Below are 26170 nucleotides of genomic sequence, written 5' to 3' on the forward strand. Positions count from 1 at the left end.
CTATGATGCTTGGAGAATCTCTGAAATAAGTTTGTTTTTTTTTTTTAACTTGTTTAGGTTAGTTTAGGGGAAAAAATATTGGTCTTACTCTTCCATGCTTCCTGCAGATCTAGGCTTTGGTCCCAAATAATAATAATCACAAAATTTATAAGCATGCTGAGAAGAGATTCCTGGATAAGTCCTAATAAACCAGTAAGCACATGTGTAACACTATGATTAGAATATAAAGCGAAATTCTGAAAGGTTGTTTGTTGAAGTCAAATTTGAAAGGTGTAAATGTACTTTCTATGGGACTGGATTTAAAGCACGTGAACTTACCCTTATAGTTCTAAGCATAAGATTGTCATTTGTCTTCCCTTGTCAACCGTCTCAGACACAGAAACCATTTAGATTTGATTAAGCTTCTTGGCAATTTATTTTATTTAATTTTTGAGGAGGAGGGAGGGAACTCGTTTGAAGTAAGAGAGTAAAGAGTGCATGAAATGATAGAATTTGATGGTGAGGGGTGAGGGGTCAGCTGGGGTAGGGGTGCACTCCGGGGCATCCCACGGTGAGGGGGGACAGGCTGAGGGGGAAGGGGTCGCTGGGAGTGGAACTGACCCAGCTGAGGGGTGGGGGATAATTCCGGGGTGAAGGGTGAGGGGTCTATCCCTGGATGGTAGGGGGACCTGGGCTGAGGCATGAGGGGTCAGCTTGGTTTGAGGGGGCTGTAGTTTAGGACCTAGTGGGGCGCAGACCTGGGGCGGGGATTTCGGTGTGAGAAGGAGCCTTGTCTTGGGGGTCCGATGGATCGGGGACCGGCCTTGGCAGGGGGTGGGGAGGCAGTCACTGGCTGGGGGTCGGCGAGCAGGGGGCGTGAGGCTGAGGGGGTGAGGCCTGGCCCAGGGCCAGTGGTGATTCTAGTTGGGTGCCTGCACCTGGTCGGTGTCGGGTTGGGGACCCGCCGGCCCAGGCCTCGAGGTGGGCCCCGCCGCCTCGCCGCCCCGCCGCCCCGCCGCCCCGCCGTCCCCGGCCCGGCTCGCAGCGTCCCCGCTGCAGGAACCCCAGCCAAGCGTCCGCGCGGCGGGCGGGAGGGGGAGGGGCGCGCACCGCCGCGCACGAGCGCGGACGCGGGAGCGCGCTCAGAGAGTGTGGACTATGGGCGGAGCCGGGTGCCCCTGGACCAGCTGCCGGAGGAGGAAGGCGGCCTGGGGTCTGGGCCTCCCGCCGCTGGCCTTCACCTCCGCTGCCGTCGCGGGGCAGGTAAGAGGGCGCTGGTGGGGCGCGCAGGTCGGGGAGCCGGCGGGTGAGGCCTGGGCTGCGCAGCTGGGGAGGCGCACAGGGAGGGGTTAGGACCCTGAGGCGGGTCCCTGGCCGCTGCCCAGGTTGCGGTGCCCCCCCACCCCCCCATTAGTATTCACTAAACCCCGCGGCTTTCTCAGCTGCCGCTCATACGCAGGCTTGGGAAAGTGGGAGCAGCCCCGGGAGACGGGAGGGCGCTGGCCGGCCCCGCAGCGCGTGAGACTGGCCCTCAGGCCGTGGCCTTCCCGCGCGGGCGGACCTGCGCGGGGAGCGGCGGCCGCCCCGGCCCCTGTGGGGCACGGGCGACCTGGGGCAGAAGCAGAGGCGGGGCCGGGCCTCTGGGGGCTTGCTAGCTTGCCCCCGAGGTCAAAAGCTTTTGACCAGTGTATTTTTCTTCTTTTGAGGCCTCTCCGTCCTGTTTTCCACAGTGGCTGCACCAAACGACCTTCCCGCCGACAGTGTAGGAGGGTTCACTTTTCTCCACAGCCTCTGTAGCGTTGCTCCTTTGTGGACTTTGGAATGCTGGCCGTTCTGACTGGGGTGAGATGACACCTCATTGTAGTTTTGACTTGTATTTCTTTGGCAATTAGCAACATTGAGCCTTTTGCCATGTGTCTGTTATTGGTCACTTGTATGTCTTCATTGGAGAATTGCTTCTTGAGGTCTTCTGCCCGTTTTTGGCTTGGGTTTTTTGGTTATTCAGTTGTATGAGCTGTTTCTGTATTTTGGAAATTGACCCCTTGTCAAATATTTTCTCCCATTTCGGAGGTTGTTGTTTTGTTTTGTTTTTGGTTTCCTTTGCTGTAGAGAAGCTGATGAATTCAGTTTGGTCCCGTTTGTGTGTGTGTTTGTGCTTTTTTTTCCTGTTGCTTGGGTAGACTGCCCTAGGAGAGCATGGCTGAGGTGTATGTCAGATACTGTTTGGCCTATGTTTTCGTCTAAGAGGTGTGTTGTGTCTTAAGTCTTGAAGCCATTTTGAATTTATTTCTATGTATGCTGTGAGGGAGTGTTCTAACTTCATTGATTTACATGCAGCTGTCCAGTTTTCCCAACACCGTTTGCTGAAGAGACTGTCTTTACTCCACTGTATGTTCTTGCCTCCTTTGTCGAAGATTAATTGACCACAAGTTTGTGGGTTTACATCTGGGCTCTCTATTCTGTTCCATTTATCCGTATGTCTAATATGTATGTCTAAATGTATTTTTAATGTGGTTCCATTTATTTATTTTTGCTTTTGTTGCCCTTGCCCTAGGAGACAGGTATAAAAGAATATTGCTAGGTAGGATTGATTTTAAAGCGTGTAGTACCTGTATTTTATTCTGTGGGGGGCGGTTATGATTTCAGGCTTATATTTAAGTCTTCAATCCATTTAGAGTTTATTTTTGTGTATGGTGTGAAAAAGTAGTCCAGTTTTATTTTTTTGGATGTAACTGTCCAGTTTTCCCAGTGCCGTTTATTGAAGAGCGTCTCTTTTCCCCATTGTGTATTCTTACCTCCTCTGTCACAGATTAATTGATCATATGTGCTTGCGTTTATCTCTGGGCTCTCTATTCTGTTCCATTAATCTATGCCAGTACAATACTGTTTTGATTATTGCAGCTTTGTAGTATAGTTTGAAGTCTTGGAGCATGATACCTCCATCTTTGTTCTTTTTTCTCTAGATTGGTTTGGATAGTATGGTTTATTTGGGATCTTTTGTTTCCACACAAATTTTAGGATTATTTGTTACAGTTCTGGTAAGGATTACATTGACTCTCAGGATTTCTTTGGGTATTATGGTCATTTTAACAATACTAATTCTTCTAATTCATGAACTTGGAATATCTGTCCATTTATTTGTGTAGTCTTCAATTTCTGTTCTCAATATCTTATAATTTTCAGAGTACAGATCTCTCACCTGCTTGATTAAATTTATCCCGGGTTATTTTATTCTTCTTAATTCAATTGTAAATGGGATTTAAAAAAATTTCTCTTTCTGTAAGTTCATTTTTAGTATATGGAATACAACATATTTCTGTATTTTAATTCTGTATCCTGCCCCTTTACTGAATTCCTTCATTATTTCTAACAGGTTTTTTTGGTGGATTCCTTAGAGTTTCCTTTTATAGTATCATGTCAGCTGCAGATAGAGAGAGTTTTACTTCTTCCTTTCTAATTTAGATTCATTTGATTTCTTTTTCTTGTCTGATTGTTGTGGCTAGGACTTCTAGTACTATGTTGAATAAAATGGTGAGAATGGGCATCCTTGTCTTGTTCATGATCTTAGAGGAAAATCTTTCGGCTTTTCACAACTGAGTACTATGTTAGTTGTGGGTTTGTCATAAATAGCCTTTATTATCTAGAGATACATTCTCACTATACCCACTTTGTTGAGAATTCTTGTTGTGAATGGATGTTGAATTTTTTCAAATGATCTTTCTGTTTCTATTGAGATGATTGTTTTATATCTTTCATTTTGTTAATGTATCATACTGATTGATTTGTGAATATCGAACCATATTTGCATTCCTGGAGAAAATTCCACTTTATCATGGTATACAGTTCTTTTAGTGTATTGTTGAATTCGGTTTGCTAATGTTGTTTTGAAGATTTTTTCATCTATGTTTATTAAGGATATTAGCCTATAATTTTTTTACAGTGTCTTTGGTTTGGTATCAGTATAATGCTGACCTAATAGAACACGTTTGGAGATGTTCCCCCTTCTTCAATGTTTTGGACTAGTTAGAGGATAGGGATTAACTCCTCTTTAAATGTTTGGGAGAAATCACCTGTGAAGCCGTCTTGTCCTGGGCTTTTGTTTATTGGGTTTTTTAATTTAATGATTCTTTAGTAGTAATTGATTTATTTAATTTTCTATTTCCTCCTGACCCAGTCTTGAAAGATTGTATGCTTCTTTACTGTATATTTGCCTTTACCAGTGAGATTTTTGATTTCATAAATTTCATGTTTCTACTTGTGCTCTTTTCTTTTCACTTAAAGAAGCCCCTTTATCATTTCTTAAGACTGATTTATTGGTGATAAACTCTTAGTTTTTGCTTGTCTGGGAAACTCTTTCTCTCTCCTTCAGTTCTGAATGATAACCTTGACAGGTAAAGTATCCTTGGGTGTAGTGGTTTTTTTTTTTCTTTCTTTCAACGTTTTAAATATATCTTCTGTTCTGCAAAGTTTCCACTGAAAAATCAGCTGATAGACTTAGTTTTTCCCTTGAATATGACTTTTTCTCTTGTTGACTTTAAAATTCTCTCTTTAATTGTTGCCATTTTAATTATATGTGTCTTGGTGTATCTTTGGAATCATCTTGTTTGGGACTCTCTGTGGTCCTTAGACTTGGATATCTGTTTCCTTCCCCAGGCCAAGGGAGTTTTTAGCCATTGTTTCATCAAACATTTCACTAATGTTTCATCATGGTTCTCTGCTCCTTTCTCTCTTCTCCTTCTGGGATCCCTATAATGGGGATGTTAGTATACTTGATGTTGTCTCAGAGGTCCCTTAAACTAGCTTTATTTTTTAAATTCTTTTTTTCATTTTGCTGTTCTGATAGGGTGATTTCCAATATTTTGTCTTCTAGGTCATTTATGCATTCTTCTGTATCACCTAATCTGCTGTTGATTCCCTCTAATGTAGTTTTCATTTCAGTTATTGTATTCTTCAACTCTAATTGGTTCTTTTTTATACTCTCTAATTCTTTGTTGAAGTTCTCATTGTATTCTTATACTCTTTACCTAAGTTCAGTGAGCAATTTTAAGACCATTGCTTTGAACTCTTTATCAAGTAAATTATTTATCTCCATTTCATTAGGGATTTTTTTCCTGGGTTTTTATCTTGTTCTTTTGTTTGGAACATACTCTTTGGTCTTCTCATTTTGTTTGACTTTCTTTTTTTGTCTTTAAATTAGAGGTGATAGCTTGATGGTGTGTCCTTGTGTGGATACATCCCTGTGCAGACTGTGTGCCCAGTGGCTTTGACGGGAGGCTGGGAGCTGAAGTGAGTGCAGACTGGGGTTTTTTCTGGGGTGCATCAAGCCTTTCTCCTTAATGAGGGTGCATAGAGTTGGAACATGGTACAGGTCAGGGCTTCTCCTGGTTCACACTAGAATCTGCTGCTTTGGTAGTGGGTGCTAGAGCTGGAGCTGAATGCAGGCAGGGAGTGAGGGGCACACTGGAGTGGCCTTGGCAGGCAGCTAGAGTAGCAGGCAGTTTTCAACCTTCTGCCTCTGCAGTGGATCTCAGAGCAAGTCAGTTTGTGCAGAAGCCCTTTAAGAGTGGAGTCCAGGTTTCCCATAGTCTTCTGATTTTCCAGGTCATAAGCCCCACTGACTTTCTTTTTTTTTTTTTTTAATTCTTTTTTTTTTTTTTTGGTGGGGGGAGGTAATTAGGGTTATTTATTTATTCATTTTTAGAGGAGGTACCAAGGATTGAACCCAGGACCTCGTGCATGCTAAGCATGTGCTCTACCGCTTGAGCTGTACCACCCACGCCCTCCACTGACTTTCAAACTAGTTAAGGGAAGCTTATCTTCCCAGTGCCAATGGCCAGTGTTGGGTGCCCAGTGTGGGGCTGAGATGTCTTCTTTCTTAAGGAGGACCTCTGAGTTTGTGATACCCCTCCCTCTTTTGGACCACCTGACTAGATTGCTCCTCTTCCCTTCTTTCCCATCTTGGTGTTTTTTTCCTTTACATCCTTAATTGTAGAAGAGCTGTTCACCTAGTCTTCAGGTCATTCTCAGAGAGTCTGTTCATATGTGGTTGCGGTGGTGGTGGTGGTGGTGGTGGTGCTCTGCAGGTGGAAGTGAGCTTAGGGTCTTCTTACCCCACCATGTTGATCCTGGCTCTCTCACAAAAGTCTTCTTGGGACACAATTTCAGATGATCTGACTTTGTCACACTTCTGACTCTTGCTTTTCAAGTATGTCCCTTGTTTAGGAAAACCCTAATGATTGAATTTTTATTTAAAGATTTTTTTGCCTTGTTGGGAAAGCACAAACACAAGACCACTGGAGCTAGTTAATTGCTTCACTATACAGGTTTATCATCTGCTCCACTTACAATCTGAAATACATGCCATCTTTAGACTATATGAGCTCTTAATAAATGTTTTTGGAATAAATGAATCAATGATCAACTCTCAATGGAATAATTATTCCCTGAGCTTATTAATGCTACTACATTTAAAGATAATAACTAGATAATAACTAGATGGGGGATGGTTTGGCAAGAATTACTTCCAGTCTTGCTCTAGCTCATTTATGGATTAAGTCTTACTCTAATGCAGAATTGACAACTTTTTAAGTGAAATGCATCTCCACTTTGTGAAGTGGGACTATAGGGAGGAGGGTGAGAGTTGTCAGTTATTCTCCAGCTGAGATAATGTGTCTTTCATCTCAAATGCCAATTCCAATCTGTCTGCCTGGATCATGTGTAGAAAATCAGTCTTAGGCAGAGTACATCAGATGCTGACTGAGTAAATCTAGGATGAAGCCTACAAATGATTCTGATGCTCAGCCAGAGGTAAGAATCATGGCAGTAAGCGCATGTCCACAATTAGGAGAGAGGAGTATTCAAATCAGTTAGTGATGTCTGCCTAGAGGGTCAGAAGGCAAAACACAGGTGTATGCCCCCTGTATTTTCTGACCTTGGTTTATAGCCTTCTCATTTTCCTATAAGACACACAATTTAAGCCTTTATTGTTAATCTACTAGAAGAGATTATAGGGGAGAGAAGGAAATCACACAAAAGTATGCTAACAAGGAAGAAAGCCCACAAAAACAAAGGTCCCGTGTTCTTTGTATTTCTTAAGAATTTATGCTGCTTCTTAAAGTCAAGTCATTGAACCACCAAAAATTATCTCATACACCTATGGTTTCCTCTTTCTAAATTAAAGAATCTATCAACGTTGGTTAGACCTAATCATTGGGAATAAAATAACTTACAGCATCAAATTTATAGCATCAAAATCAGCATGGCCCCAAATCAAACAATTGTATCTTGAAAAATTTCTATATCAATAAGCTTTCATAGGCATAAAGATACAATTATCTTTAATTTCCTAGAGTCCTGTTTCTATCACCTAAGGTTCAGAAAGACTAAAACAAGTCTGCAAGGATGTTGGTGGCATCTAGGTTAAGCCCCTGGAATTAGCGATAAAGAAACCAAGGGCCAATTTGGTTGACTTTGGATGACTTTTCTACTGCTGAACTTTCCAAATTTTCCCCTCAGTGATTCGCACTTTACCTACTCCTTATGCTCACAGAGCCCTCGAATCCAAGGTCTCTGTCTGTACCCCTCAGCTCTCTCTTGTACTCATTTCTTTCACCATCTACTTTATATTTCATGGGTCTCCACTTCAACCAGTCTCTTGCCAATGGCATCAGCTTCCGTTTAGCACTGAACCATCCCTTGACCTCTCTTAAAAACCCCAAGCCAAGGCCTTTTTAACTGTCCGTAGTCCCTTGCCTAGGCTGCCATGTCTGGCCAGAGGAAATAATACAATACAATATAAATTCATTTACTTCTCACTCCACTGCCCTCCAGTTTTTGTCTCCTGCTCCACTAAAGTCATTTCCAGGGAGGATTGTCAGTAGCCTTCTTGCCGCTAAACAGAGGGCTGCTTTTTAGGCTTCGTTTGGATTAACCTCCTGGCCACATTTGCCCTGAGGAATCACATTTTTCTTATTGAAATATTTTTTTCCTTGGCTTCTGTATTTTTCCCACACTTCTCTGATGTCTTCTCAATCTCTCCCTCATGGGATTTTCTCTCCCTTTTTGGTCCCTAAATTGGTGTCTTTCGGTGTTCTATCCTGAGACCTCCTTTCCTCACTTTCTGTGCTCATCCATGCCCATGGATTGGGTACCATCTCCATCAGTGGTTCTCAGCTGGAGCAGTTTTGTCCCCCAGGGGACATGTGCCAGTATCTAGAAGCATAGTAAGTTGTAGTAACTTGGGTGAGGTGCTACTAGCATCTAGTGGGTAGAGGCAGGTGATGTTGCTGAATGCCCTCCTGTGCACAGGATGGCCCGCACATCAAATAGTTATCTGGTCCCAAAGGCAATAGTGCCAAGGCTGAGAAGCCCTCGTCTATATGATAATGAATCACAAATCTGAGTCTTCAGTGGGGGCTTCTGAGAGCCAGAGCCACATACCTAACTGTTCCACTTCAAACTCAAAAATCCAACCCAGTTGTGTCATCTACCCCTGAAAACCTTGCCTCCTCCCAGGGTCATTTCTTTAGGTAAACGGTGTCACCATCTACCCACTTATTCACAGCAGAACTCTCAATGCCTTCATTGATTCATTCATTCCCTCACCGTCGAGATCCTATCTTTAATACGATTCTGAAATATAACTCTTAAATATCTCTTGAATCCGTCTACCACTCTCCTTTGTTGGGTTTCTTCTTCTCCAGTCTTCTTGCCATTCATGGTCCCACCCACTCCTGTAACAACAAGTCTACATAAACATTCTGCATTTTAATTGTACTAAATACAGTACAATGGGAATGTGCCATGCTTCTACTGGCCACCAAGCCCCCACATATTCTGTTCTCTTTGCAACAGTTTGAATTTGCCTTTCCCCACTGACACACAATAACACACATATACATACTTTACATGATGAATTCATTCAAAATCTCAGTGTGGTTGTGATTTCTTCCAAGAAGCTTTCTGTAACATTTAGAATCTGGGCACCCCTCTAATGTCCTCCCTGGCACCGTGTTTTTCCCTAACACCATTTGAGCAGCTTGTCTGCTAGACGAGAATTTCTGGTTTATGTTTATATTACTGATGCCTGTCACATTGCCTGCACCCAGCAAGCACTGGGTAAATGTCTAGCATGTGGATGAGTAAATGAAGGATCCATTGTTCATCTAGTTAACACCAAATGTAGGTCCCTCATGAATGATCTTTCTCAAACAAGTTTTAATAAGAATCTGGCCACCTTGAAAATGTTTTTGTTAAAAGCAATTTAAGACAAAGAGAATCAGAAATTGTATCACACTTTATGCATTTGGTTATTCATACATATATAGTATGCAAAGGTTTTGTGAAGGATGGAGTTTACATATAAGTTAAACAAAATCTGTGTCTGTGTTTTCAATCCTTTAGTGACAACTCATTCCTAAATTGGCATGGAATGTATGCATGCTGTCTGAATGCTGAAAACTGTTGGATAATAAAAAGAAAAGTTAACTATACACTTTCATCTGATCTTTTAGTTCACGTAAGCACACAAACTGTTTACCAGGACCTGAATTTGATCATTATTTCTTAAATGTTCAACACTGCTTACACTTAGCCTTCCAAGTAGGATCATTCTAAAGCCACCCCAGCAAGTTTTCCCTGCAACCCTGCTTAAAGGTGATATTCACACATGGGTGCCAAGTCTAAGTAACTTCTACAGATTAAAAAAAAAAAAAACAAAAACAGAGACAGAGACAGTGAAAATTAAAAGTTAATGTAAATCTCTCTCCTGCAGCCATACTTTTTGGATCTTAGATATTGCAACATCCTTGCCACATAAAAGAAGAGATTACTGATGAGTTTCTGCCTCCTGCAGTATTATGTTACACTATGTAAAACAAATCAAGCGGGGAGGGCGTAGCTCAAGTGGTACAGCACATACTTAGCACGCACAAGGTGCTGGGTTCAACCCCTAGTACCTCTTCTAAAGAATAAATAAATCAGCAAGCCTGATTACCTCCTCCCACCCCAAGATAATAAAGTAAAAACAAATCTACCTCCAGGAGTGGGCAGAAGGGATGCAGGAAGTGCTGCTTCACAAGATGTGGACACCTCTGCGGATTTTACCTTAATTTCTCTTATCTTAGAGTTTTGTGAGTTTAGACCTTTGCCATTGTTTGAATCTTTGTCAGATGGAAAGCCTTTCTTCATGGTATAACATTCAGGTGAGATGCCCTTCTCTCTGGAACATGAAAGTAAAATTTTGTTTGTTTGTTTATTTCCTTTCAAAATCTTTACACAGTGACTGCAGAAAATCAAATGACTTCCTCTTAGTCTTCATACATTTTCAAATCTCAAGACCACTTGGTGGACCGTCTCTTAATCTGGCCTGCTGCCAAATTATAACATTTTGTATACAATTATAAGTGAATATATATATTTTTAAAAAGCTGTGGAATTCAGTTGGTAGGAACCATCATAGCCCTTTCCTTCTTTGGAAAATGGCCCAAAATATTATATCCCTGTAGCCCTCCAGTGCAAGAAAGAGCTTCCATGAAGAAGAGCAGAGCAGTCTTAATATTAATGGATCCCTTCTGTGGCCTTCTTCTGGGTTTTCTGTGAGCCATTTCAGAATTGAAAGAAGAGTAATTATTCATTCAAAAAATTTCACCAATCTGTGCTGTAGGTCAGGCTCTATACAAAGCTTTGGGTACAAGTATGAATAAAAAATTCAAAGTCTAGGAGGGAAAGTGGATGCATAAAAGTAATTATAATATAAAAAACACTATATTAAGAGTCAACAGTTATTGAGAGCTTGTCACTTACCAAACACTATTCTAAATCCATGATATGGATAAACCCATTTAATCTCTACAATGGCCTTCGGAGGGAGGTTCTATTGTTACTTCCCTGCCCCAAATCACCCCCCTCCTGCTACATTAGTATGATGGCCTTTTGAGGTACTAACTTTGCTAGGCTATAGTCCCCTGTTATCCAGCCAAACACTGCTCTACTGTTGCCATGATGATCCTTTGTAGATATGATGAAAGCCCATTATCGGTTGACTTTAAGTAAGAAAGATTGTCCCCAGTAACCTGGGTGGGCCTGATTCAATCAGGTGAAAGATGTTAAGATCAGAGTTGAGGCTCCCCTGATGAAGAAGAAATTACAGCTTTCGACCCTAGAGTTCCAGCCCGTTTTTCCTGACAGCCTTGCCTTACAGATTTTAGACTCAGCCCTCACAATCACATAAACCAATTCCTGGTAAAAAATCTCTCATTATGTATCTCCTTCCAGCTCTGCTTCCCTGGTTGAACCCTGACTGATACAAGTGCATAAACAAACCAGGGAGGTTAAGTGTCCTGTCCAAGGGCATAGGGCTAATGCATGGGGGAGGAGTATTTAAGCTCAGAGTTTGTGTGTGAAGCCCCTGCACTGAACGACTACATTCATGTAGCTGATAGAAACTCTGGTTCAAAAGAGATTCAAAGGAAGCAATTCTTAATTCTGATTGAAAGGATTAGTGGTGGAGTAGGAAGGCTTCTCCTAGGAAGATTTAAGATGGAGAAAATGCTTGGACTGGACTTTGAAGGATAGTGTGAACTCTGTGAGTGACTAATACATGAAGGACACGTCAGACAAGGAAGCTACAGAAGTCCTGGTGTCATTCAACAGGGCGTGAAAATACACATACGTACGCATGTGCATAAGCAGGGACATTTCATGTTGCCCCTGGAAATGTTCCTCTCCAGTTTCTCATCTGTGAGAAGCTGGATTAGGTGATCTCTTGAGGGTGGCTGTAAAGAATAAGTAGACAAGATGTGTGAAGTATCTCGCAAGCTGCCTGGAACAGGTGGGTATTCTGCAAGCGTCACTTCCCTGTCTCCACACCAACTCTGCTCTCTCCACCAAGGTCCTCTCCAAGTGTTGTGTGCTCTGATTCTGATAATAAATTAAAACTCCCAAGAGACAGTCCCTTATATTCAACCCGTATCTCCATGGAATTGAACAGAATATACCTACCAAGTGCCAAGAACAATGACGAAAACAGGCATGGGCTCTAACCTCAGATGGCTTGCAGTCTGGTCTGAATGGCATACTTTTAAGTGGGCTATGATGGCTAATAAGAAGAGGAAAATAACATCGAGTTAAGAGAGCAAGCAGCAAGAAGTTTGAGCAAACTCAGACTAAGGTTGTCAGGGAAGACTTCCTGGAGGAAGGGGCATTTCAGCTGGAACCTGAAAATGAGTAGTGATCAGCTACATCATTGGTACTTTAGTTAGCAGATAAAATGCATGTGAGGTCTGGACATGAAAGCAGGTTTAAAAGGCCACTGTCCTTGTTTATTGTTGAAGGAGTGAGTAGCATTAAGAGTTTCTCGAGTGTCCGCTATTCACATTTCTCCTCCTCAAAGACAGTCTGTAGGCTGATGAGTTAGTGAGGTCTGCCTTTTAGCTGGCAGTGCTCAAAGGGTGAGAAGGACCCATATATGGAATTTCCATTCTGTACAGACTGTAAGTCAAAATAAACATGCCTGAACTCAAGTTCACTGCATTTCACATTTGCCTTTGCTTCTCCTGAAGCTGGGAATATTTACCACTTGGCGTTTCATCCAGACTCCAGCGTCTGCCTAGCTGGCTAGCTTCCAGCGGTAATTTAATGTCATGTGGCGTGACAGCAGTAATGCAGCCTCTGTAGTAAAATGGAAGGTAGTAATTAGAGTGTGGGGGGAAGAGCACCGAGTTTCCTGAGATGTGACAGAAACTTTTCTAACCACATTGGATCCATCCGAATCCCGATTCTTTCCCTCTTTACACGCCTTCTATTTTTTGTTGTTATGCAAAAAAAATTTTATAAAGAAACTCACATGACTGCTATGTCCTATGAAGCAGAGCTGGACTAGAGATTTATGTGAAATCCATCTCTCGTGGCATCTTGAGACAAGATCATGAGTAAACAGTCCTGAGTGGACTAAATATACCAGCCTTTCAGAGAAAAGGGCAGGGGAAGGTCATAATCAGGTACCTGAGGTTTATCTAAATAGGACCCCAGGCCTTAGGAAGAGCTATAGCAAATTAGATTAGATTAGAAAATTATTTAATTTTTTAAATTTAATAATTAAAGATTTAAAAATTCTTAAAATGATTTAATAAAAATTCAATAGATAAAATAAGTATTTGTATATTAAATAGATAATATATGTTATTTAGTAAAATAAATATTAAATAAGCAAATATTAAAATAATCTTAAATTATTTATTAAAATAAATATGAAATAAAAATTATTTGATAAAATTTAATAGAAAAATCTAGTAAATTCGATTAGAAAAAGGATCCCAAGGGCTTCAGCGACTCGGCAAGCTGAGTGTCAGCTGAGTAGGCCTGCGCCTGCGCCGTGTGCACGGGGTGACGGCATTCCCTGGGGGAGCTGCCCAAGCAGTCTCAGACACAGGACTCAGGGAGTGGAAGGAGGACAGAGGGCGCTTCTTAGAAGTCCAAGTAGCACGTAAAATTGCATAGAGCTCGGTGACCACATAAAATGAGCTTCAGTTATTTGTCTGAAGGAGTCATCACTCTCTGGTGAAGTCCAGTCCCCTGCTGGGCTGTGATTGCGCTGTGTGGGCCCAGGAACAATAAAGGTGTCAGCATTGCGGAGATGGGAATTTAGCAGGAAGTCCCAGGAAACACGGTTTGAAGCCACAGAGTAGCAGTAGGGCTGGCGGGTAGAGGGGACAGGGCCTGGCAGAGCTATGCAGAGGAGCAGCAGCTTCAGAAGTCTGAAGATGCAGCAGCAGAGACCAGCAAGGAGGACCCCAGAGTTGAAGACCCCAGGATGAGAACATTTGGCTGCAGGGAAGGGACCCAGAACCTGCGCTCATGGACTTGAGGGTGCATATCTATGTTTTGGGGTTGGGGGCGTAGAGAACATTTATGCGCCACTAGTTTGACTCGAGTGGTCAGATCCCATCCTGGAGCAGACGTGAGAGCCTGAGCATCCAGGCCCTGGGACAGGCACAAAGGGAAGAGCGTTTGTTCCGCTTCTGGAGAGGGGTCACACTCTGTCCCTCAAACCTGAATAACTGTAGGATAAAACCCCAGCAAGTGACAGGAGGGGCTTTTCCCAGTTACGGGGCATCCCTGCTCCCATCACACCTGACCAGGGGAGAAAGGCCTCAAAACGAAGAGGGGGGAGGCTGCTTCTAAGGGAAGAGGGGGAGAGGGAGTGAGAGAGGGGCAGAAGGAAAGAGGGAGAGAGAGAGACTCCATTTAGATAACCAGAAACACTTGGAACAGACAGACTTCTCTGAATTTTTCCTTTCTTTTCTTAGTTTTGGGAGGTGGGGAAGCACAAACGCAGTCCCCCCCCACCACAAATTATGGAGTCAAGTTTCGCACATTTGGGGAAGTTGCAAGAGTGCAATGGATAAGCCTCACCCTGGGAAAACCACCTTCGTGATCATGGTGTCTCCTCTGCCAGGCAAGTATCTCTGAATTTCTGCATCTCAGTAGCTGTCCTTTTTTTGCTTTAATCAGGTCTTTTTTTTTTTTTCTTGCAAAGGACAGAGAGAGAGATTCCTGTGACAGTCAGGTTGCAGGATGTAGGGGAATTAAACTAAGAGAAAAATAAAAGCAGCAGATTTAGAGCTGGGTCTCGCAGAGTAGGAGAGGCACCTGCCATTGGAACTCGGGCCTTCTAGAGAAGCGGAACAGCATTGAGGAGTCGCCCCGCCCCAGCAACCTGGCTCTCTGCTTGTCTTTTTTCCCAGTGGTCAGTCATGGCTGCTCTGTGCCCTTCTGTGCTAGCATGTAGCCACCTGCTGGTTCGTCCACACGAACTGATTTCGTCACCTGGGCTGCTGTTTTTCATGGCTTCTGTTACATCATGGCTGCTACTTACGATCTTCTCTTTGTTTATCTCTTGTTCCCCCAGCTGTCTTCTAGAGTCTGCTGTTGAAGCTTCCCAAGGTGCTGATCTGAACAAGCAATGGGAAAGTTTAGAGCCATCAGCAAGGACTCCTGCCCGTCCAGCTGTGCCCACCAGGGCAGCTGGGTTGCTCCACTTATGGGATGAACTGTTTACAGTTCTTTCTTGGTCAGTAGGGGACCATGGGCAGAAGGTCATGGCCAACCCGTTACAAAGATAGTATGGTATCTGGGAATACAGATACTATAGGAAACAAGTAGATTGAAGATGCTCTTAAAGTACTATTAAATTAAGATATGTCACCATATTCTTAGAAAGAAAACTGCATTTTCTACAACACACACACACACACACACACACGCATGGACACAAACACACACTTGCTAATAGAAGCTGATATTCCAAGGCATCTTCATGTGGCTGGAACTTCTGTGCACATCACACGGGAGGGGGGGGGCTTTCTGGTTCCTCTAAAGATGAAGGAGAGAGAGCAAGAAAGGAGGGGGGAACCGAAGAGGTGAATATTAATATTATTAATAAAATTATTTTTTTAACTGACATATAGTCAATTGCAATGTGTCAGTTTCTGGTGTACAGCACAGTGTCTCAGTCATACATACACATACATATATTTGTTTTCATATTTTCTTTTCCATTAAATCTAAAATCCAGCTTTTTGGCTAGAAGACTAAAAGAGGGAGCCTCAGGAAACTGGAAAACACCAGAGAGAAAGTGGAGAGAGAGGACCTTAGGAAAGTGACCCCATAAGGTTGTTGATAAACTTCTGGGGTCACTCTAGCACTTACGGTGTATAGATCTGATATTAAACAGCATACCAAATAGTATGAGAACTTCCCGAAGCAACAGACCAGCACACAGGCCCCAGGCTATCCAATGAGTGGCACACATATAAGACAAATTTAAATTAAAAGCTTTAAAAACAGAGCTGACATTAAGCCCACAATCCACAGAAGAAACAACCATGTTCTATAGGATTTAATAAAGCACAGAGTCTCATAACATAATATTCAAAATGTGCATGATACAATCCAAAATTACTGATCATAAAAATAATCAAGAAAATCTCAACTCATGTTAAAGACAATTGACACCTACACTGAAAGGATATAGATATTGACAATATTTGAAAAATTTTAAATCAACTATTATAAAAATTCTTTAAAAAGTCATGAAATGAATGGAAAGACAGACTGTCAGAAGGACTACATGCAAGAAACTCACTTCACGTACAGTGACACACCTAGGTTAAAAGTTACAGAATGGGTAGAGGTGTACTATGCATACATTAACCAAAAGAAAACTGAGTGGCTATATTATGATCAGACAAGTTATACTTCAGAGCAAAGAAAATTACCAGGAATAAAAAGAGACATTACATATTGATAAAAGGGTCAATTTATCAAGAAAACATAAAAATTCTAAAATATTATGTATCTAAAAACAGCTTTAAGAAAAGCAAAAATCTAAAAACTGAAAAAGAGAAATGGAAAACTTAACTGCTGGAAACTTCAAAACTCTTCCTTCAGTAAGTGTCCTGACAGTGGCAGAGGTCACGTATTAATGATTCAACCTGCAATACAGAGTATATCCGTGAGATGCGCATGAACTAATCCAACAGGTTCCCGCGGATTTAGAGCTGACTGTGCGCTTTCATCTGTCAGGGGGGAGGAGATGAGAGGGCACTTTCATTGCTCCTCAGAAATTGTTGGTGGCATACTTTAATCTCAGGATGATAAATATTTTGTATGTACTCCAGTGTTTTTCCTTTTGGGCTGGCGAAAGGCATCATTAATCCATCATATCTCTTTCCAGTGCTCATTCCAAGAAACCACTATTATTACAAGGAAATTATCATAGAAGAAGAACCCCATTTGCCAAATCTGCTAACTTTGGGAAGAACCAAATCTGAGGAAGAGTCATGCTACGGATCAAGGACAAAAAAACAAAGAATACCACTAAGCAACTACTAAAATATTCTAAAAGACTTGGAGTACAAATGTTAGCAAAGATGTGGAGCAATTGGAACTCTGATTCATTAATGGCAGAGTATAAACTTGTCCTACCACTTTGAAAAACTGTTTGGCAATAAAGCTAAGCACACACTTACACTTTGTCCCAGCAATTCCACTCCTGGGTAAATATACAACATAAATGACCACATGTGCCTACAAAAAAAAAAAAAAAAAAAAAAAAAGACTTGTACATGAATACTCAGAACAACTTTATTCACAAGAGTCAAATACACAATTACAGAAGAGTGGATAAGTAAGTTGTGGTGGTTCATATAGTGGAATACTACACAGCCAACAAAATTATAACATGCTGCTGATACATGCAACAACTTAGATGAAATAACAAAAAAAAGTACATATTATGGGATTTCATTTATATGAAGTTCAGAAAACTTTCTGATTTTAATTTTCTAAATCTTGATCTGGGTGGTGGTTCCATTGATGTATACATATGTAAAAAGTCACCAAGCTATACACTGAAGATTAGTGCACTTCATGTTAGCTATTCTTCAATAGAAAATAAAATGATACATAAAATAGAGAATGAGTAGAATGTGTTCAAGGGGTGGAGATTACTATAGTAACAAGCTCTTTCCCCTCTTGGTTCCTTTTACTGACCCTTGCTGCTCATTCTTGCAGCATCTGTGTAGCTGTGTGTTAAGGGACTGGGTTCTTTTCTTGGCAAAAAAAAAAAAAAAAAAAAAAAGTTTCCCTGTCCTTAAAAGTTCTAATAGAATTAGTTTGGGGCCAGAAGGAGGAGCATGGAGCAGGCGTAGGGATCAATTTCTTGAGGCGCAACGTAGTGCACGCTAGGTAACAAGGAAAGGAGACCACTGAGGTATTCAAGGCCCTGTTTGCTTGCTTTTTTTTTTTTTTTGGTATATGTATTTTTTTTATTGAAGTGTAGTCAGTTTACAATGTTGTGTCAATTTTTGGTGTACAGCATAGTGCATGCTTTCATTTTTATTAAGAGAGATCCTGGAGGCTCTGGAGGAGTCTCTCAAGCTTGTCTCAGAGACCTGGTGGGGTAGCTCTAAGCCACAGCAAGCAGCAGCTGGTAAGGGTTGGGAGATTTGGGGTTCCAGTAATCTCTCTCTCATTGTCTCTTTTTATCAAAAACACAAGCAATAGAATTATTCTGAAGGTTTTGCTTTGCTTTTTTTGTGGGGAGCAGTGGAGCTGCAAGGAACCAGGCTAGCTCCAGTAAGAAAGGAAGATTACTGAATGGATGAAAAGGAATCTCATGGAATCTAAACAGAAAATATAGCAGGACACCACAGGAGATGAGGTAGAGATTGGAACGCTGATCTGAAACTGAAACAGAGTCGCCTTCTCTATTCCTTTCTCTCTCTGTGTCACCTCTCTGTGTGTGCTTGTGATTTTCCCCGTGCAGAGCTGCCTTCTCTGCACACAGGACTGTGTTCACTCAGCATGGCCTCATGTATGTGGGTGGCAAAGTGGCAACTTCAACCCCTGAGCATGACTCTCCCCATCTAAGCAGGGTACTCTCTGCCACTTTCAGGTCCAATTACTTATGTACTAGGGAACTCTTCTAAGCCTTCAAGATCTGGGCATCGGGCTAATTCTTGATGGTTTCTGTATGGAGATGCTAGATTGAACACAGAATAACATTTCACAAGTTCACATACAAGTGCTATTAAAGCAAATATGTGTATATTTCAAAACATAGAAACATTTTATACATACAGACAAAAATGTAACTGCACACAAATGTTATAGAAGCTTTATTCATAATTGCCCCAAAGTAGAAGGAATGAAAATGTCTTTCAACAGGTGAATGGAAAACTGTGGTGCATCCTTACAATGAAATACTATACAGTGGCAAAAAGGGTGTTTGATTTGTCTTATCAAGCTATATGAAAATATAGCTGAATCTTAAATGCAAATTACTAAGCCAAAGAAGCCAACCTGAGAAGGCTATATACTGTAGGACTCCATTGATATGATATTCTAGAAAACTACAGACATAGTAAACAGATCAGTGGTGGCCAGGAGCATGGATAGAAGAGACGGTTGAACTGGTGAAGCCCAAAGATTTTTTTTTCAAATGGAAAACTATTCTGCATGACATTGTAATAGTGGATACATGACTCTGAATTTCTCAAAACAAACAACATTACAGTACAGAGAGTGAAACTCCATGTATGCAAGCTGAAAAAAACAAGACATTGATACCTGGGATCCCAGCAAGAGAGTGCAGATTGTGACAGAAATTCTCACTCCACCGCAAACGCATCATAGACCGCCACTGAAGTGGATGGGGGCGGGGGGAATGTGCTGGCCTCAGTAACTTTGGACCTGAGTGAAGACAGTAAGGCTAAAGCTGATGAGAATTGTACACATGTGTTGTTGATAAAGTTCTTTCCCTGGGGATGTGGGTTAGCAATTCTGAAATCACTGTACACTGGAGTTGTACGGTTAAGAGATGGCAGGAATCAGGGAGGAGGCAGACATGCAAGAGGAGGCTAGGAGAATCCACACAGCAATGGATTAGAGCACGGACTCATGCTTAGCTTAATACACACGGAGACAGATACATACAGAAGAACTTAGGGGTGAGTGTATGCACAGAGATTGGCATACACACACATTTCCTTTCTTTGTCAGCTGGGAGGAGCATAGAAGCAACGAACTCCAGGAACAACCAGTAAGTACCCTGAGCACCCCAGATCTGACTTTCTAATGCCATTCTCCAATAGAAGAAATGAGGGGTATTTGGGGAAATGACTAACTCAAAGACTAAGATAGAGAGACAGAGAGTATACAAGATGAGTCCAGAACATCTTTTGGTGCCGGAGAGTAAGCTCTCAGAAGGAAAAAAAACAAAAAAAAAAACAAAAAAAAACCCCACCACAATAATGGTATTTCCAAGAAACACAGGAGCCACCTGAAAACAGCTCCCAATAGTCCAAATTATATAGCCCTTTGAGCAACAAAATAAGTAATGTAATATTGGATTATAACCCAAAGTATAAGGTAAATATTCATGAGGCCATACTGACATAAATAAATGATTGAATAAATGGATCAGTCGGGGAGAATAGACACAATTTTCTGTGTAAAATTCAGAATAATTTATGCAGCTGTTCCTCCCTCAAGGAGATCGAATATTAACTCTCTGCTCCTTAAACGTTCGCTGTGCAAAGTGACTTCCTTCCTAAGAGGACAGTATGGAGAGGAGCAAAAAGAGTAACATTACAGTGGGGAACCAGACAGACACAACCTCAGCCAGCAGACCAAGGTCAACATCAATACTGATACGTCATATTGATAGTATGTACCCTTGATATGGTGTGATCCTTGATATCTCTGTGGTCTTCCTTCCAAACACCAATCACCCCATCTAGTTATGAGATATACATCAGGCAAATCCCAACTGAAGGGCAGTCTATAAAAATATCTGACCAGTACTCCTCAAAACTGTCAAGGTCATCGAAAATAAGAAATGTCTGGGAAACCGTCACAGCCAAAAAAAGCCAAAGGAGACAGAATGACAAAATGAAATGTACTGTGGATGTGATCTCTGAGTAGAAAAAGGACTTAGGTTAAAAACTAAGCAAATATAAATCCAGTATGGATTCTAGCTACTTGACGATGTACCAATATTAATCCATTAGTTGTAACACAAGTCCCTTACTAATATAAACGGTTAGCAATGAGGGAACTGTAGGTGGGGTGTATGGGAACTCTCTGCCTTTGCAAATTTTCCCTAAACATAAAGCTATAATAAAATAAGGTTTATATTAAGAAAATACATACACTAGCTTAAGAGTAAGAAAGGGAAATTTCCATCTGAGAGAAATGGAAAGAAAATCCATAGTTGTGCACAGGAGCTGAAGACGTATGGCCAAAGCACAGGAGTTGGACACAAAGATGCCCATCAGGAAGACCAGCCAGGAGCCGGAACTGGGCTCCCATGTGAACTGGAGCCAGGAAGATACTGTAAGTTTCCAAATAAAATCCCAGATACCCTTATCCTCTAGGCTGAAAATTAGCCTCTGGCACTAGGTAACGGATGTAAAATGTGTCACTTGCTTGAGCTCAGAACACCAAGCCTTTGTGTGGCTAGATAGAAACCCTGAATTTGAGCTGTATATGCAGTATAAACCCTGAGAAGATACACTTACATAAAAATTGACTTGGAGCCAGTGAAAGCCACAGGACCAGGCACAGGCAAAGAGCTCATTAGGAGGCCATCCCATCCTAAGGTGCAAGATGCAAGATGAACTCACAGTCAAAAATTACAAAGCTCGTGAGGAGATTCACTACCATGATAGACAGCTGCCAGACATAGCCACTGGGGGAACTGACATTTTAGGAGTTACAGAGAATAGAACAATGTAAAAGAGACTCAAATTATGAGTGTTTAAAATGTTCTAAAGAAAAAATGGCATCCACAAAACAAGAATAAGGTTTATGAAATAAGATCCAGTGGATTTAAAAAAAAAGCAGAAATACTAGACGTGAAAAGTATGATCACTGAGAAAAAATTCCAAGAACATTTTCATCAAGTGTTCCTAACTCCAGTTGCATATCGTATCACCTTCAAGCTTTAAAAATACTGATATTCATGCCCTGACCCACACCAATTAAACCAGAAACTTGGGGGCAGGGCCAGGCATTTATATATTTTTTAATCTGCTGAGTATTCTAAGATGCAGCCAGTACTGTGAAGTACTTTGTTAAATAAATTACTAGACATAACTGAAGAGAGAAATAACGATGATGATGATGATGATAACAAACAACAAACTTGACATAGCTTAAGACAGAGAAAAAGAGAGAAAATAAAAAGGATGATGAGCTGATACACATATGAGAGGAGTGAAGGAACATGAAGGCTGTAACGAGAAATCTGACAGGTATCTCAGCATCCCAGAAGGAGAGACTAGAGAGCATGGTGGAGAAGAAACAGTCAAAGAGAAAATGGTTAAATATTTTCTCCAAACGAGAAAGGACATGAAAAGCCCTAATGGATGCTGAGTAGATAAATACAAAGAATCCAGACCTAGACACACTCTAGGGAAATGTAGAGAGAAAATGCCCAGGTAGGTGTGGGTGGAGGGCGAGGAGGCCTCCCTAGGACTGATGTGGTGGTTATAAGGAAAAGTCTAAACTGCCATTGTAGTGTCAGAGCCTATTCTGGGTACAGTCACACTCAGACTAACACCAGATGACCTACTGGGCACTGTCTGCGTACAAGTGCTGTCCTAGGAACCGGCAGACAGAAAGGTGAGTAAGGCACAGTTACAGAGCTCCAAGGGAAGAGGGGACGGGTGCAAGTAACTGTGGTCAGTTGCATGGATAATGTCCATACTTCAGTTCTCCCTGGACCCATCCATCTATTGTGTCTTGGGACTTGACAGTTCTTGTCAGAGTTTCTTTCTCAATGTCTTAAAAATGAGCTGACCTTGAGACTTTCTTTGTCCAACAGTTTGGACTTGACAGTGCATGAGGTCAGAGCCTAGTCCTCCGGAGGCTACGAGGGTTTCTGCTAACCTTCTCCCCTCACTGGGATAACATGCCCAGGCTAGCCTCCTGAGGCTGAGGTCTGGGGAGCAGAGACCAGTCATGCCAGTCACTCTAGCCCACAATGTGAGTGACTTCAGTAGAGCTGAGCACCTCATATGCCTGATGAATAAATAATTGTTACTGTAGGCCACACAGATGCCCCTGATAGGAGGGAAGGAGGCAGGGCACAACTATTAAAAGGATGACACAGCAATTGAGAAGAAGACATAAATGCTTAGAACCACCTCAGCCCCAGATGGCAGAAGGTTTGACTCCCAGTAGAGCCCGAGCCTCGGTGTGGGCTCACTGTAATGCATTAGCAGCTAAGTGACACACCCACAGGCCCACGACCGTTCTGAGGCTGACCATAAAACGCCAGAAAGTGGGTGTGGGGGGGCACTTCTAGGAAATCTCTGTCCCTTACCCCAAATAGTTGGATAATCCTCCCATTCGTTAGCCCATGAGATAACCTATCCCATAAAAATGAAACACCCCAGGGCCCCTCTGATTTCCCTAGACGACCCCAAGCCCTGGTGTCAGTCTGCCTCCTGAAACGGACTGCATTCTGTCTCTGGAGTGTTGTCTCCCTAAATAAATCTACTTCCACTCTGCTATGGCTCCCTCTTGAATTCTTTCCCGTGAGAAGCGAAGGACCCTCACTTGGCGGGGCGCGTCCCAAGGACTCACCGGAGACCTGGGACACGACCATCCTCTCTGGTGCCATTTTCCTGCAAAAGTAACAACTCCCCATATTCCAGTGTGAGAGAGGACACGGCAGATAACAGCGGGAAAATAACTCCGAATCTAAACTCTGTCCCCTCTGCCGTATTAAAGTTGTTTCCGGGCTTCCACAAAGTTCCGGCTAGCGCTATCTGGCAAATGCGTTGGTGGCAAAAGCTGTAACGGGTAGCGGCAGCTGAAATCTCTTGCCCTTAAGTGGCTGTCAGCTCAAAACTATAAACAGCAAACACGGTGAAGCCTGTCTTAAGCCGCAGCCCAGGGCAGCCCAGACACTGGATGCCTTCTAGAAGTGATCTTTAAGTAAAGGCTGACTACAGGAGCCTTGGGGATAGTTTAAAATGGTGGCTCTAGATGGGGCTGTCTGATGGGGAGTGATGCCTGTCTGGGCTTCGCTGGGCTCGCCTGCCCGGAGTCACATAATGAAAGAACCCCGAGATGAACTCCAAAGCTACGTCATATGATATTTGTCTTTCTCTTTTTGACTTATTTCACTCAGTATGATCATCTCTAGATCCATGCATGTTGCTGCAAATGTCATTATTTTGTTTTCTTTGGGTAGGCATTTTGCACGAACTCAGTACTCCTCAACTGAGAATTTAAAAGGAATTTAAAATTGATGGAAACCATCTTGCCCTCCATGTTGTAGAAGGGGAAATAGGCTCCCTGCAGGGCCCTGAGTTTAGCCATTAGTTAGTTAGTTAGTAACTGAGTTAGTTAGTAACTGAGCGGGGAGCCTCCACTGTCCATCTATAATCTTGTCTGTGATTTGTGTCATCCATGAACAAGGAGCAGACATCGGGGGAGTCTTTCTTGATAATTTAGTGAGTGGAAAATATTAATAAATTTTCTTTTTCCCAAAGAGAATGCCTTATCTTTTTGCCGTGGGCATTAGCCTGTAATAAATATATAATTAGAGGGAAAAAACCTTCAAGATAGATAACTCAGCCCCTGGTGGCCATTTATTAAGTACGTTTAAGGGGGCTAATAAATCCACTTGGACAACAAGTAATTTGAGAACCAACCTACTTATCTGCATGAATTCAGTGATTCCCCGTCAATCTTCAAAATAAATATTTTAACCAGATTATAGAAGTTACCTCATTGGTGAAGGGTCACTTGGCTCATGACTTTTAAGCTCTACCAATACTTTATATCTCATCTACCCATTTACTCAAATTAAATCATGAATTCCTTGAGAATGTGGTAGGAGCCTAATAATAGCTTGTTGAATGAATGTACAAAAGATACTGGAAGTTCAGTGAGATCAGGATATACAGTATCAGGGCCAGACATTACCATGGGAGCAACTGAAAACCCAGGACTGAAAGGACAAGGGGAACCAGGGCCAGAGGTGGTGGCCCACACCCTGCAGGTCAGGCACACTTCTGTCCTGTGGTCCAGAGAGGAGTCTGGCAGTGAGATGCTCCGGGTGCAGGGACGGACGGACGTGCCCCTTGCTATCCCTGAGGGGACAGTTGATACAGACCCCCAGGGGCACTTGCTAGCCCTCTCCGCACACCCTTCCAGGGCCCCGTAACTGGCCGAGTGGCTGCTAGAAAACGCCCCTGGGAACAGTGGCGATTAGCCAAAAATGTCAAGCTAAAGAAAACCTGGATGGAGTTTTCTCTATTTTGACCTTCTATTTTAAATCATAGAAAGAACTAGGAAATATTATTTCTGATCAGCCAGGATTTAGCTCTCTCTCTCTCTCTCTTTTTAAGGTAAGGAATAATCAAGAGAGCATAGCCTTTTGGCTGTCCTAAATCCAGTGAAGCAGCTGCCCCTCATACGACCACTGGAGGCTCTGTCAGCTGAGGTTCCTCATGGCAAATCCCAGTGAATCCCCCGTTGTCGTTGTCGTAACTCCTGCGGTCCTTCCTTCCCTCTCCCACTTCCTGGCCCTTCGCCCTCCTGACACACGCACGCAGGCTCTCAAAACAGCTTCTTAGCGTGGCTCCAACCACCAAACAGGCAGCTTGTCCAAACTAAGGGACCAAGAGCTTGTCTGGCATTCCTTCCTCTTTTAGGAAGGCAGACTTCGTATCGCATCCAGACGCAGACGGCGATCAGGCCCCTGCGACCTAACACCTCGCCAGGACTCTCTATAGTGTTTTTCCTCTTTATTTATTTATTTTTTTCCTGTTTGGATCTGTGTTTGATGAAACTGTTTGCAGAATCCCTTATCATTCCACCCAAACAAGTATGTGAGAAATAGAGACTCCTGAAATGATCTACTTCATAGCTAAAGCACAGGTGTGAGTAAAGCTTAAAGTGTTACATGGAGCTTTAAAATGAAGCATTTGGAGATGCATTTTTTTGCTTGAGAAATGGTCCATAAAAGAGTACATGCTATATAGGAGATTCACCCAGCAGAATCCCACAAGAAGTCAGATGATAGAGTGAATGGAGCCAAGATGACCATTTACTACATAGAAGTCGTACCCCAAGTACAGTCAGGGCAACCTCACTATCTTCAGTCTCAAGCTGTCATCTGAAAGGACTCCAGAAAGGACCTTCCAATGGAGAATGTCAAAGGATAGGGAAAAAAGAGCATCCCATAATTCCTGTATTATTGGTTTAAAATGATGAGTTCGACTCTGGGGAAAAACAGCAAGATCAAAACATTCTCCATCACCATCATGGCAGACAGGGCTCAACTCACCAGAAGCTGAGTGCCACGCATGTCCTGAGGAGCACCAGGGGAAGCTGCTTCTGCCATTAAGTCCAAAAGCAAAGTGCGAGCACAGAAAGATTACAAGACTAGGAGACCCAGGAAGCAGGGAGCTGGGGGAACAAAGCAGGATGTCAGGGATGAGGGGAAGACTGGAGAGAAAATCAACACAAAGCATGGATGCACAGGGGTGTGAAGCCAGGTATGTGGCCCTTGGGTGTTTGGGTCTGGTTTAAAGTCAGCATCGTGACCAAAAGGCGGTCAGTCCCCCTCCATTCTGAATTGTCATCTGTCCTTGCCCAACTAGTGCCA

At 42.5% G+C, this 26170-nt stretch overlaps 2 long non-coding RNA genes and 1 pseudogene across 23 annotated transcripts in view; 1 reads left to right on the plus strand and 2 right to left on the minus strand.

Moving 5' to 3' along the window:
* Positions 1 to 26170, minus strand: part of LOC105081190 (uncharacterized) — an 80174-nt gene that overhangs the window by 10629 nt on the left and 43375 nt on the right. For 6 of the 22 annotated variants that reach the window (XR_012501463.1, XR_012501450.1, XR_012501459.1 and 3 more), the window contains 6 exons: positions 19111 to 19233; positions 17010 to 17067; positions 14392 to 16472; positions 12554 to 12648; positions 11980 to 12076; positions 9257 to 10198 (listed from right to left, as the gene is read on the minus strand). This is a non-coding gene — a long non-coding RNA (uncharacterized LOC105081190). Of the gene's footprint in view, positions 1 to 1287; positions 1306 to 6286; positions 8712 to 9256; positions 10199 to 10243; positions 10573 to 11979; positions 12077 to 12553; positions 12649 to 12823; positions 12942 to 13362; positions 13571 to 14391; positions 16473 to 17009; positions 17068 to 19110; positions 19234 to 25849; positions 25972 to 26170 lie in introns of those variants that run through there. The other 16 variants (XR_012501454.1, XR_012501457.1, XR_012501458.1 and 13 more) reach the window with 15 other exon arrangements.
* Positions 319 to 15188, plus strand: LOC141574397 (uncharacterized). Its single transcript, XR_012501472.1, has 3 exons — positions 319 to 1242; positions 14286 to 14434; positions 14888 to 15188. It is a non-coding gene; the product is annotated as an uncharacterized LOC141574397 (long non-coding RNA).
* On the minus strand, positions 14294 to 14442 carry LOC123612916 (U1 spliceosomal RNA; annotated as a pseudogene).

This window comes from Camelus bactrianus, chromosome 21, assembly GCF_048773025.1.
Source record: "Camelus bactrianus isolate YW-2024 breed Bactrian camel chromosome 21, ASM4877302v1, whole genome shotgun sequence".
NCBI classification, from domain to species: Eukaryota; Metazoa; Chordata; class Mammalia; order Artiodactyla; family Camelidae; genus Camelus; species Camelus bactrianus.